This window comes from Dendropsophus ebraccatus, unplaced genomic scaffold (assembly GCF_027789765.1).
Source record: "Dendropsophus ebraccatus isolate aDenEbr1 unplaced genomic scaffold, aDenEbr1.pat pat_scaffold_810_ctg1, whole genome shotgun sequence".
In the NCBI taxonomy this organism is placed as follows: domain Eukaryota; kingdom Metazoa; phylum Chordata; class Amphibia; order Anura; family Hylidae; genus Dendropsophus; species Dendropsophus ebraccatus.
The window spans coordinates 14,068-28,898 of record NW_027210409.1 but is presented as its reverse complement, the minus strand read 5'-3'; the positions used below and the strand labels follow the sequence as shown (position 1 = coordinate 28,898).

The window sequence follows — 14,831 nt, the reverse complement described above, 5'->3', positions numbered from 1 at the left end:
TAAGGTGAAGAGGGACTCAGCTCCGGGGAATGATGGTATTCCATATGAAATATATAAAACACATAAGGATGTACTAGTTAAGGGTTTGCATAGGGTAATTGAGACGTCTATTAAGGTTGGAGAGCTACCTGAATCAATGGAGGAGGCAATTATAAGTTTAATACCAAAACCCGGGAAGGACGTACTGGAAGTGGAATCATATAGACCTATTTCTCTCCTTAATGCTGATGCGAAGGTTTATGCAAAAAAAAAAAAAAAAAACAATAGAATTATTAATTTTTCCACTGGATGCTATAGCTTTGCTGTGTTGACAGATTGAACAGAATCATTTCATACTCTTACAGGAGTTTGATACTGTACTGCTGAAGGCTTAGATATGTTAGTTTTTTTTTTCTTTTCCTCAGAATGAACTGTTTGAAAAAGCCAAAAATGAAATCCTTGATGAAGTAATAAGCCTTACCCAAGTTACTCCAAAACACTGGTACACAATTTTATTGAGAAATCCTGTTTTTTTGTGTATTCCTGCCTAAATATTTGATACATTCCCAATGAAGAGGTTTTCCAGGCAAAGTTGTTTATGGCCTATCCTAAGGATAGGCCATTGGTAGCAGAACGGTGGTGGTCGGATGTAAACACATTGTAAGGAGCCACAAGCCTTTGTGTTATGGCCAAAGTTTCTGGCTCCATGCAGGGTGTTTACAACCAGGCACCGCAGCTTTGCAGAATGTCTTTTCTTGCTCGTGTGTTTGAGGGACACAGACACAGCAGGTATAGGCTGGTGCCACTAGGAGGCAACACTATCGCTAATCAGTTTTAGCCTAATGTCCGTAGGAGGCAGACACTCCTGCAATTTCTCGCTCGTGTCATTGGGGGACACAGACACAGTGGGTATAGACTGGTGCCACTAGGAGGCGACACTAAGCAAAGAAAAAAGTGTTGACCCCTCCCACCAGGCTATACCCCGCCTGCAGGCACTGAGCTAACCAGTTTTAGCTTAGTGTCCGTAGGAGGCAGACACTCCTGCAGTTGCTGCAGGTTTCTGCTCTTTATTATTTTAGTTTGTTATTTTACTTCTTTCTCCTATTTAGGTGGGATACATAGACTATCATGTCTCCCTGTTTCCCCAACGAGCAGGGTGAGCAGCAGAGCGCTGCCAGCACCCCTAGCTCAATGAAGAAAAGTGGTATCATGAGTCCGGAGCGGGCTCCTCTGTCACACCAGCCCAAGGGTCACCCGGACTGCTGCAAGTGCTCCCCCCTGTACCAGCAAACCCCTCCAGATGAGCGGAACGCTGAAGGGGTGACCCTGCTGGTCTCATCGGGGAGCTGAAGAGAAGAGGAGCAAGTGGGTGAGTATAGAAGACTAGGTGAGTATTTCCCCTCTCCCATTCTCTGGGGGCCCCCTCCTCTTCTCTCCGAGCCCCCCACTACCACATCCCTCAAGACCTTGCTCCTGCAATTTCCCGCCATGTCAGACCCCTCTGTCCCCAGGGATCACCCTCCTTTTTATTCCACTTAGGGACACTTTAGCAAGGAAGGACTCCTGTACAGTATCAGTAAATGGTTGGGGCAAATGCACATATATGCAGCCCTCCACCTCTTCTCTCTTCCCTCCCGGGTGGGCGCCCTGCTCTCACTTGCAGCTTCTCCACCGGCCCCTTTAATCCACCTGCCGCCACAAGCAGCACGCAGGGCCACCCTGGCCATGAATGCAACGGCAGCCCGCACATTGCCGCCTAATGCCAACCGCACCACCGACCGAACGCCCGCCTGCCGACGCCCCCTCCACGCTGACTGGTAAGGACGTCTTACAGGAACGAGACCTCTGCCAGGCGCTGTGTAACCCGGGCGGGTGATTCTTGCACTTCCGGGTCTCTGCTGTTAAACTGCGGCGTCCGGGGCTTTCACGACCAGGGTGGCCGCAGTCTCTACTTTAGCCCCGGTTTCTGGCCTTACTAGGCCTCTTCTCCAGGGGGCATAACTTTCTTTGCAGAGCCAATGGCAGAGCAGCGCACATTTTGCGTTGCCTGCTATTGGCTCTGTCATTTCTGCAGTAATTCAGTGCATCCTGTTCTGAACTACAAAGGCGCCCCCTCTAGCTCAATAAATAATGAAGTATTTGAATATTTAGGTTTTCTTCTATAACTGTATAAATCACTGAATTGTAGAAACCTTTAAAATTTTGATCTTTATTACACTTTAATTAAGAATAAAAAACCTTTAACACACGTGACTCACCACTTTGTCTATTCTACATCGGCCACCATCCTATTACTATACGTCTTAGCCTTTATGTACAATTATCGCATCATGTTAACAGTGTTGTATATATTGCCACAGTTTTTCAATAGCTCTTGATTGCACAATTATCGCATCATGTAAACAGTATTGTATATATTGCCACAGTTTTTCAACAGCTCTTGATTGCACTATCCCGCCAGTCCTTTTTTATTTTGTCCTATGGTGCAGATGTGCTTTGTAAACAAGAGACTCTGTGCAGTATAAATAGTAGTAAAGTTTTTACTTTCCTTTCAGTAGATATAGTCTTTCTTTTAAGGACCCAACGCCGTTTCCATCGCTACTTTTCATCAGGGGTCTTTGTTTAGCATCATAGTTTCAGGCTCTTGCTGTACATGTGCGTACGGCTCTGATGGCGGCCGCACTCTGAGCTGTAAACTCACGCTTTTATGTGTTAGCTCCTCCCCTTTTCTATCACATGTCCTGTGGTCCGCACACCCCTCTGATTACCTATTACCAATCCAGGTCTGCGGACTGACACATTAGGAGGAGGAATCTCATTAAGTCATACTGCAAGGCAGTTGGACCGCATCCCCGCTACCAAGCCTCGTTCTCATTCCTAGTTCCTGCCATGGTAACCACTAATTCTTAATTCCTTTACATCAGGTAGGTGTCTAACTCATTCTCTTTTCTTCTGGGCTATAGGGTCTCTCTCACCCAACTCCCACATTCTTTTGTGTAGAGTTATAGCCTCTTATACACTTAATCGCACTATGTGAATTATCCCCATGCGTTTTTTGTGAAAAGGTGCGTTTTTTTGCATATGCACTCCACTTATTGCAGCTTAATCCCCTATGTACTTAGAATTTTTAATTTTTCATCCTCCATATGGTTGTGATGTATATATTGCAATGTAGATCTGCCCATCACTGATTTTTCTTCTCTGTTTTACTTCCTATTATTTCTCATACAGTCATTGACTCTTCTAGGATTCTTCTTCATTCTATGAAGCAGCCATATTAGATGAAATCATTTAATCCCCTAGGTTTGACTGTTTGTAATCTAAAAGTCCATTCCGCTTCTTTCTTTAGGAGCTTTTTGTCCCAATCTCCTCTTCTTCTTGTTTGTTTGTTTGTGATTACCTCAATTATTTGGCATGTCATGCCCACTGGATCACTTCCATGTTTTTCTCTGAAGTGAACAGCTACCGGTTTATTTTTAATATTGCTGATGTGCTCTCGTAATCTTTCTCTCATGCCCCTAAAAGTTTTGCCCACAATTCATTGGGCACGGGCAAGTCAGCATATAAACAACTCCCTTTGTTGAGCAGTTCCCTAGATCTTTGATGATATATCGTTCCTCTGTGCTGCTGCTATGAAATTCCTTACCTGGCTGCATATAGGGACATACTGAGCAGTGGCCACAACGATATGATCCAGTTGTTCGTATCCAATTTTGATCGATCATCCTTGGCGGTAAATAGCTGTGTGTCAGTCTGTCTTTAAGATTTTTACCCCTTCTGTACGTAATTTGGGGGTATTCTGGGATAATATCAGAGATCTTTTGGTCCATTTTAAGAATTTGCCAGTACTGTGACAGAATTTGTCTAACCTCATCTGCTTTGACATCAAAGGTGCCAATAATTCTTGAGACTTCATCACCTTCCCCCTTCTTTTTCGGGAGAAGTAGGTCTAGTAGGTACTAATAACCCACATGCATCATATGTCCTGGGGGGAGTTACTCTGAGAGAGTCGCTGATGGAGAAGGATCTGGGTGTACTTGTAGATAATAGACTACAGAACAGCACACAATGTCAGTCAGCTGCCTCTAAGGCCAGCAGGATATTGTCATGCATTAAAACAGGCATGGACTCACGGGACAGGGATATATTGTTACCGCTTTATAAAGCCTTGGTGCGGCCTCATCTGGAGTATGCAGTCCAGTTTTGGAACCCGATTCATAAAAAGGATGTTTTAGAGCTGGAGAGGGTACAAAGACGGGCAACTAAACTAATAAGGGAAATGGAACATCTTAGTTATGAGGAGAGATTAAAAGAATTACATTTGTTTAGTCTGGAGAAGAGACGTTTAAGGGGAGATATGATTAACTTATTTAAATATATAAATGGCCCCTACAAGAGATATGGGGAAAAGATGTTCCAGGTAAAACCCCCTCAAAGGACAAGAGGGCATTGCCTCCGCCTGGAGAAAAAAAGGTTCAATCTCCGGAGGCGACAAGTCTTCTTTACCATGAGAACTGTGAATCTGTGGAACAGTCTACCACAGGATCTGGTCACAGCAAAAACAGTAGAGGGCTTCAAAACAGGGCTAGACAAGTTCTTAGAGCAAAATAATATAGATGCATATGTATAGAACATATCACCCCTCCCCCTTCCCTGTATCCATCCCCTCCTTGGTTGAACTTGATGGACGTGTCTTTTTTCAACCGTATTAACTATGTAACTATGTAGGTCCTCCCTTTTACTGGTCAAAGCTCTATGGTATGCTGTTCTTAGAACTTTATTTGGGTAGCCCCGATTTTTGAGTCTCACTCTTAATTCATGAGCTTTTTCTTTGAATTCCTGGATGGTCATACAATTCCTCCGGACCCTGAGATACTGACCCACTGGTATTCCAGATTTCAGTGGTACCGGGTGGCAGCTATCCCATTTTCAAAGTGTTTTTGTTGCTGTCTTTTTTCTATGTACAGTGGTAAATAGTCTCCCCTCGGGTCCAATATTTATTTCCAAATCCAAGAAGACCATCTTATGTGTGCTCAGACTAGAGGTGAATTTTAGTCCCAAGTCATTTCTATTTAGGGCTACCACGAAATGATGGAAATCCGATGCTGATGATGTCCATATGAGCAGGATATCATCTATGTATCTTATCCATAGTGATATGTACCTGGTCCAATACATCATCTCCTCCCCGAAGACGACCCTATCCTCCCACCAGCCGAGGTACAGATTAGCGTAACTGGGGGCACAAGGGCTCCCCATTGCTGTACCTCGTAGCTGGTGGAAGAGGTCGCCCCCGAGGAGGAAGTAATTCCTGGTGAGAATAAATTTTAGCAGAGACATGACAAATTTATTATGAGCTGTGTATTGTACACCCCTCGTGCTGAGATATGATTCTACCGCTTCACAGCCTGTCTCATGCAGAATTGAAGAATAGAGGGCTTCTACATCTAATGACGCTATGTTAGTCCCCTCCTCCACATGTATATCCTCTAACCTCTTCAGAACATCAGTTGTATCTTGTACATATGAAGGTAATGTTTGCACAAATGGACGTCAAATTCTGTCTATGTACTGGCTGATATTTTGGCTTAAATTGTTAATTCCTGAGACGATTGGACGTCCCTTTAGAGGTGGATATCCTTTGTGTACTTTGGGGGTCGTATAAAATGCTGCAATATGGGGGTTCCTTGGTTTCAAATATTCATACTTCGTGAGATTTATTAATTTATCTTGTTTTGCTGCATCCAAAATTCATTTCAGTTGTATAGAGAATTCCATTGTTGGATCCACTGATAATTTGGCATAGCATTCTTGATCTCTTAGAATAGTCAGACACATCTCCTCATATTCTGGTTTGTTCATTATAACAATGTTGCCCCCCTTCTCGGAGGGCTTGATTACGATGGATGTGTCTCTTTCCAGGCTGGTTAATGCTGCAATCTCTCCTTTTGTTAGATTCTGAGATGGGACCCTTTTTTCCTCTAGTTCTCTGAACGCCTTTGTCACCAGATTAACAAAAATATCGATGTTGCTGTAGTCACCAATTGGAGGGTTTTTTTTGCTTTTCATTTTTAAATTGGTAAATGGACCTTCTCCTTCCACCTGATTCTCTCCTGCTAGAGTCTCTAAGTCCTCCAGAAGGGGGATATCTTCCATTTGTAGATCAAACTCTCTGCATTTTTTTAGCTTTTTGTAGCGCTGTTGTAGAGCTGTTGAAAAACGGTGGCAATATATACAATACTGTTTACATGATGCGATAATTGTGCAATCAAGAGCTATTGAAAAACTGTGGCAATATATACAACACTGTTTACATGATGCGATAATTGTACATAAAGGCTAAGACGTATAGTAATAGGATGGTGGCCGATGTAGAATAGACAAAGTGGTGAGTCACGTGTGTTAAAGGTTTTTTATTTTTAATTAAAGTGTAATAAAGATCAAAATTTTAAAGGTTTCTACAATTCAGTGATTTATACAGTTATAGAAGAAAACCTAAATATTCATATACTTCATTATTTATTGAGCTAGAGGGGGCGCCTTTGTAGTTCAGAACAGGATGCACTGAATTACTGCAGAAATGGTGTTAAAGGTTTTTTATTTTTAATTAAAGTGTAATAAAGATCATAATTTTAAAGGTTTCTACAATTTAGTGATTTATACATGTCTAGCTCATTTAGCACTAGAGTGGAGTACTTATGTAGTACTCTAGCACCCTCTAGTGTTTGTTGAAAAGTATTACAGTTCCCAATATGACCAACTTGCCATGAAAGGAAGAGTTTTTTATTTCACCATATCATGGCACCTCAGACTCTCTGCCTGTCCTCCCTCTAGTACGGACTACAGTTGAAGCACAGGCATCAACTCAGCGCTCACACTGCAGAAATAATCTCATGACCCTTGACAGTCATTGCTCTCTTCCACAGTGCTGCCATCCACTTTATCCCATAGCATGGATTTATCAGGTGACACAAACTATTGCTACACCAGCATATAGGTGAAGTAGTCTTGCCACAGCAGTACCATCCTGCCTGTCTCATGACACTGGTTATCGCCACACCAGCAGTCTCATGGCACTGGCTATCGCTACAACAGCAGTCTCATGACACTGGTTATCGCCACACCAGCAGTCTCATGGCATTGGCTATCGCTACACCAGCAGTCTCATGGCACTGGCTATTGACACACCAGCAGTCTCATGGCACTGGCTATCGCCACACCAGCAGTCTCATGGCACTGGCTATCGCCACACCAGCAGTCTCATGGCACTGGCTATCGCCACACCTGCAGTCTCATGGCACTGGCTATCGCCACAATGGCAATCTCATAGCACTGGCTATCGCCACACCAGCAGTCACCACATTGGCAGTCAGCCACATGGGCAGTCACATGGCACTAACTACTGCTGCAACAGCAGTCTCTTGGCACTGACTATCGTCACATGGCGCTGGCTATCAACACATCATCTGTGACAGGGCACTGGCTATCGCCACATCAGTAATCAATTTACTATTTCCACAGTTGAAGTAGTCATGGCAGAGCGATACATCCTGCCTTCTACTTGGCAGTGACTCGCCACATCAGCAGTCTTTACACTTCCTTTCACAGGTGATGTAATCATGCTACAGTGTCATCCGGCCTGCTACGTAGTACTGACTATTGTTACAGTAACAGTCTTTTTATTCCCTTTTCCAGGTGATGTACTCATGCCACAGTGCCGTCCGGCCTGCCACGCATTACAGACTGTCGCTACATTAACATGTAACATGTCATGTTACTCCCTTTTGCAGGTGATGTAATCTGGCTACAAGACCAATCTGCTTGTCACACAGTACTGACCTTTGCTACATCTGCAGTCATAGTTTTTTCCTTTAACAGGTGATGCATTTGGGCCACAGTGCTAGATATGCTACAGCGGCTCCATCTTGACAATCTTATGGCATGTCCATTGCTACATCAGATACCTGTCTAGAGGAGCGGTCAGGGCATTCATCTCTATAGATAAAAAAAAAAGCTTGTGCTACATCGGTACTATTCTGCCCGTCATGTGGCACGGTAAGTTGCCACAACAGCACACGTTGGTCTCAGGTGCACAAGTACAGTATTCGTGCTACAGTGGTACATTTGTGGGTTTTTGCGGTAACACCCCTTATTGCCACGTCAGCAGTCATGTCGCTCCCTCTCTGGAGGTGCAGTGCTTCGACCACAGTGTTGCCCTTCCTGCCTGCCCTGTAGCACCACCTACTGATATCCGTCTGCTCTTTGTCTAGTAACTGCTAGCCACCTTACTCCCCCTTGTAGACAAGGTGAAGGGACTGCACAGAGGGTTCTTTCTGTGCTTTTCAACTGATCTCGCAACAACACTTACCTCAATACACCACTCCTAGGGCAAGGTAATTTGAGGCGTATTATGGATTCCATCCTTTTTCACAGGTAGTGCTTCATATACTACATCGGTGGCCGCAGGCGATATAGTTTTGCTGTATTAAGGTTCCTTCCTCCATCGCACCTTTTCCCTGACATGGTTACAGTGGTAATCACATTATCTTTTTCTATGGATGAAATACATGTTTCACCTTGTGGCACTGTCTTCTTCATCAGGTGCCTGTGATAAACAATCCCGCACCCTGTTTCCCCACTTTATTCGGGATACCAATGTCAACAGCCAGCCATGCTACCCGCTTGCACAGGTAGTGTACTCGCGAGTAAAGCCTTCCTGTCTTTTTTTTTTTTTTTCCAAAACATTTTATTTGATTTTTTTCAAAGGAATGGTCACATGCGCAGATAAACAACATCATACAGATAATTAGAGGTTGTAAAATGTATAGCGCACGTGATGAGAAAAGAAGGAGGTAAAACAAAACAAAACAACAGAGAGAGAAAAAAAAAAATAAATTAAATATGACCAATAACAACAGTGATACCTATTTATCCGATAGGCTAAGATAACAATAACTGACACATCTAATAAAGTTAGGTACAAGTATATAATAGCTAGCTACGGAAGTTTTAGTGCTCCCAGGGAATTGGCTAAATCTGCCCTGCAGTACCAGTCCGTCAAACGGAAGGGACGCATAATGTCCGCTATAGTGGCCGAGTCATAGTGTGTAACTATAAAAGTCCTCCATTTCTGAAAGAATTTTTTGGTGGACTTAGTCTTGTGTCACTCTGCATCTAATCGATCCACCCCAAAGAAAATCTTCAACTGCGACACTACCATAGATATGTCAGGGGGAGCTGGAGATAGCCAATTGTAAAACAGACATCTTAACGCAACTAATAACACTACACTAACTAACTGCGGTGGTATTTGCGTCTTACTCTCAGGTGGCCGTAGTTGATGAAACAATAAAGCTTGTGGGGTCAGGGTCAACTGGACTTTCCAATGAGTGTGGATATACGTCACAACAGTTTGCCAGAACCGGGCTGAGTAACTACAAGTCCATACCCTAGCCCAGCCAGACAAAATGACAGTTGTTATATCCTGATCTTGTGTCCAGTGTTTCCAGGGTTTAAAAAGGGCCGAGTTGTCCAATTTAAGGACATATTTCTTAAGAGCTGAATAAAGAAAGGAAACCGACAATTTGCTGGAGCCTGGACCAATAAGATCATCAAACGTGTTGTTTGGTGATTCTTTGGTTAGGTTGTTACTCTAGATGTGCAGAATGCGTGCAATTGATAGAGATATAGAAGATGAGAGGAAGGGATATGGAATTTACTTTCTATTTCTGCAATAGTGAGCCACTTATGGTTCGTTGGATTTATGAGGTCCCCTATTACCCTCAGGCCTAATTGAGCCCAATGAGCCAACCACAGAGCATGTAGACCTAGGAAGAGTTCTGGATGTCTGGCCAGAGGTAAGTACTTGGAAAGTAGAAATGGCAAGCCATGTGCCTTTCTAACTTCCTTCCAGGTTATTATAGTGTCTCGTAACAGCGTGGAGCATTTAACCTCGATAGGCGAGCTTGGCAAATGCAGTGTGTAGTAAGCATCGAAGATCCCATGGACGGGCTAATTCCTTTTCTAATGCAAGATTGGAAAAATAAGAGGTACTATGCAAACCAAACGTGTCTAAAAATGCAGGCTAAGTTATAGGCTCTGATACAAGGGAAATTAACCCCGCCTTCTAGTTTCCCCAACATCAGTTTGTGCAGAGATATCCTTGGTCTTTTGCCCTGCCATATAAACATCGAAAAGGCCTTGTGCAAAATTTGTATATCTTTGTGCTTTAATAGAATCGGTAGTGTTTGTAAGTGATAGAGCAGTCTCGGGAAACTGATCATTTTAATTAAATGGCATCTACCCAGAAATGTGAGTGGGAGGTTTTGCCAGCGATGTAGCTCCGAGGTGATTTTTTTAATAATAGGGACATAGTTTAGAGGGTAAATCGTGTCAGTAGTTCTTCCAATTTTTATGCCTAGATACGTGATAGAGAAAGAGGCAGTCCGTATGCCAAGTTGGTTGCAAATATGCTTCCAATTCGGGGGGGAGGGGCCTAAGGGGAGGATTTCACTTTTAGTTGCGTTTATCCTGTAGCCCGAGAAGCTACCAAAACATTGGAGGAAATCCAGTATCTTAGCAAGGCAATCTGTCGGGCTAACAAGAAATAGGAGAATGTCATCCGCAAACATAGCGGCTTTTACCGAGCTATTACCAATTTTTATTCCGGCAAAAAGATCGGATTCAACTAAATACCGGGCCCATGGCTCAATAGCCAAGTCAAATAGGAGAGGGGATAAGGGACATCCCTGTCGGGTTCCCTTCTCAAGAGCTAAGGGGCCAGACAGGATTCCCGGTGTGTGTACCTGCGCTGTCAGGTCCTTATATAACCCTGATAGAAAAACTCGGAAAGCACCTGTCAAGCACCGCCCCCAGCCAGTCCCATCTGACATTGTCAAAAGCTTTCTCAGCATCCAACGTGAAAAGTGCTGAATGCTCTCCTGACTGGGGTCGGTGCTGCACTCTGTCCAGCACAATGAGAACCTTGCGTAAGTTTGTGACTGCCGCTCTATCACGGACAAAGCCTACTTGATGGCCTCCTATGAGGTCAGGCAGGAGATCCGCCAGGCGATTAGCCAGGATTTTAGAGATAAGCTTGAGGTCTTAAGTTGATAAGTGATATGGGCCTATAAGATCCTGGGTCTGTAAGATCTTTGCCCGATTTTGGGATGACCTTTATGTATGCCAATTTGACCACTTGTGAAATGTTTCCAGTATGTAGGATGGTGTTAAAATAGCTGGTGATTGGTGTTACAATGTGGGATGCTAACAATTTATAAAATTCTCCTGGATACCCCTCTGGTCCCGGGGATTTGCCGTTATGGAGATTTTTTTATTGCGGCTGCCACCTCTTCCCCCGAAACATCAGAGTTCAGGGCTTCCCGCTGCTCTGGTGTAATGGTCGGTAGGGACATTCCGCATAAAAACTCAGAGCCCTTTAAGCTATCTACCGGGGGAGCATGATACAATGAAGCATAAAATTTTCGCAGGTGTTCATTGATCGCCTGCGGTTGGGTGATTTTCATTCCCTGTTGATCTTTAAGGATTGGGATATGAGATGGTACATATTTGCCCTTTGCCAATCTTGCTAGAAGTCTGCCAGCTTTGTTGCCCTGTTTAAAAAGATCGGTCTCAAAATGTGATCTGTACATTTGTTCCCTTTTTTCGATCCATAACTCAAATGCCGTTCTCGCTTCCTGCCATTTGTGTTTATGCTCCGTGGTGGGGGATTTCACAAATTGGGAATAGGCCTCCTTTAGGGTTGTGCTAGCTTTTAGATATCCCAACCTGACCTTCTTCTTTATGGCTGCACAATGGGCCATTATACGCCCTCTCATGACTGCTTTTGCTGCTTCCCAGTATAGGGTGGGATCGCTAGTATGGTCGCTATTATGGTATTCAAATTCTATCCACCAACCCCTGAGAAGTTCCTGGAATGACTCATCTTTTGTCAGAAAGGTGGGGAACTTCCAAACAAAATCCTTCAGTTTAGGGGATGTTGTATGGAATTCGATGGAGATGGACACGTGATCAGAGATAATTAAATCTTCAATGCGCCTCTATGAGGTTGGTTGACAGTTGCGGACTAAGTAATAGATAATCAATCCTTGACCATGATTGATGGGCATGGGCAAAATGTGTAAAATCACAACCGTCAGGATGTAAAAACCTCCAACTATCTTGTAATGTGGTAGTTTCCAAGAATAATGGCAACACTTTGTCACGTGAGCGAATCACAGGAGGAGGCAAGGCGGGACTTTTCAGTTAGAGGATCCAGTACGGAGTTAAGGTCTCCCCCCAAAATTATTCTCGGTACAATATCTGAATGTAAGTGTGTTGCTACCTCATCAAAATATGCTTTATTTTCACCATTCGGACCGTAGGCATTATAGATACTATATGTCACTCCATTATGATCTATTTCTAGGTGTGAAAGTCTGCCTTGCACGTCTGTGGTATGCTTTAAAAGGGAAAATGCGAAAGATTTGTGAATGAGAGTAAGCACACCCGCTTTGCCCTCCACTGCCGCTGAGCCAAAAACTTGCCCAACCCAAAATTTTTGCATCCGAAAAAAATCAGATGCAAGAAGATGGGTTTCTTGTAATAACACTATGTCAGGGTGGAATTTCTTAAGGTGACGTAATATCTTAACCCGCTTGTTTGAAAAGTTGAGGCCTTTCACATTCCATGATACAACCTTTATAGTCTCAGTCATTGCCAACAAGTATTGTGGTCATGAAACACATGAGACAAGTGGCAATTTCAGAGAGGAGATAGAGGCAACGGTCAGGTCGAACATTATTCCCTGGGAACATAGCTTGTGAAGCACAGTTTCTACATAGCAGCATTGAATGGTGTTGCACAGCATGCGTCATTGCTAGTATCAATAGTACAATGTATAACCAAAAAATAAAACATGAAAACAGAACAAGTGAGTCCCCGTAACAGATACGAACGATAACACACATGTCGTATCCGACAATTGGGTATTGAACTCCCTTTTTTCGGATGAACATAGCCACACTGCCGCTCCCCGCGGCCTGAAGAATGTGAGAAGAAAATAAAGTGGGACATCCTCCCCGGCTCTAAACATGGCACAGCTCCTTGTATCCACTAACTTCTCCCCGCAACCCACACCCTTTCCCCTTTAGCTGTCCGGCACATAGTAAAGCTTAATTGCGGTCTTTGTCTGCCAGATTTGTCCGCAAGCTAAACGGAGTACTCAAGAAATAAACAGAACTTTATATAACCTCATGGTATCCTTAGATCCAGGAGAATAGTCAAGCTGTACTGCAACCATTATACGTTACATGTCAGTAGGGTCCAGAAGTTCAGTCCGGGCTAGGTGATCTGCCACTATCGGTGCGGCGTCCCGATGACCTCCTGCGCCTTTTCCTTTCCGCTTGCTCTTTGGACTTTTGGCGGCGGTCTCTCGAGTAGGAAGATGAGCGCCTAGTGTCCATTGGCGAGTGCGAGCGGGTACGGCTGTGTGCACTTTGGCGTGCTCGGGTCGGAGATGGTTCCAGTGACGTGGCCAGAGCCTCTGCGGCTGCTTCCGGAGAAGTAGAAGTTGAGAAGGAGCCATCATTGTGGAATACTTTCAATGTCGCTGGATATTGCAATTGGAATCGTCTATTGGACTTGTATAGGGAGGAACAAACTCCACTGAATGCCCTCCTCTTTTTGGTAACTTCCACGGAGAAATCTTCAAATAATAAGATCTGTGACTTCCTTTTGGATCTGCTGCAGGGCATCTCTGATAGTGTGCTCCACAGATTTATGTATTTCTGGAGCCATGAGCTTGACCACCTCTGCAGCAAGCTGCTTATAATCAAAGGCTGAGGATGTGGGGTTGGACAGTGAGGGGCTGCAGGGTTGGTGAGTTACCTCTGCCTGCAGTACAGGGGCTTGTTGTGGCACTGCAGCTTGTTCTGGCTGTGGCTGTGTGCTGATCTCCATGCTGGCTACAGCTCCGTCTCCTGGCTCTGCTCCGGGCGCCATCTTGGATGCGGTCCCGCGCGGCTCTGTGTGATGCGCCGGAGGAGCCGTTTTGGGGGCACTTTTGTGGAGGAACTTATCCATCCTGGCTGCAGGTATCACCGGAGCGCCGGTGAGATGTCGGGCGGTCGTCCTGAGGACGGTTAGGAACGCTACAGGCGGGGTACTGACGGGAGCTCTGGCTACACGCGTCCTACATCCTCCGCGCTGGAACCGGAAGCCTCAAGCCTTCCTGTCTTTTTGTGTTCTATTTCATTGTTGGTAGATGGTTCTATGGTTGGTAGATGGTTCTCTGCCATGCTGTACAGCCTACCTAGTTTCCCCCCCCATTTCTATGTCAGGTCATTGGTTTGTCCAGGTGCACCATAGGTCACATTGCAAGCTGACAAGGACCGGGCTTTGCCTTATGCAGCTTGCCTTTTGTGAACAGCTCCTTTTTCTGCTGCACTATGGGTTCAGACCTAAGATGTGGACAACAACTGGTTCTTCCACAGCCACAGGCTATCCTGTATCTCAGGCGTTATTGGCCTTTTCCTATGGGGCCATCTATACTCTGGTCCTCCCACAATTGCACCCTGTCCGAAGCAGCCTTCATCTTACAGGGGACTGTTCTCTTTAAAGGTGTCTTGTAGACTGATTTTTGCTTTCCTGCACCCAAGTGGAAGCCTCAGCCGGCTTGCAGTGCAACTGATCACCCCATTCCATTTTGGGGGATTCCTGACCCAGGTGCATCCAGTGCACTCTTCAGGGACTCTTTCTGGGCAGATGCCTTTGTTTTGCGACTCCTCTTTGATTCAAGTCCCCGGACTGTGCATATATTGCTCAGTTATTTCCTTTCTGTTTGTTTGGTCCCT

The 14,831-nt window shown here is 44.6% G+C and overlaps 1 pseudogene; it reads left to right on the top strand.

The window, feature by feature from the left end:
- Window positions 1–14,831, top strand: part of LOC138780349 (dynamin-like GTPase OPA1, mitochondrial) — a 70,173-nt pseudogene that overhangs the window by 41,498 nt on the left and 13,844 nt on the right.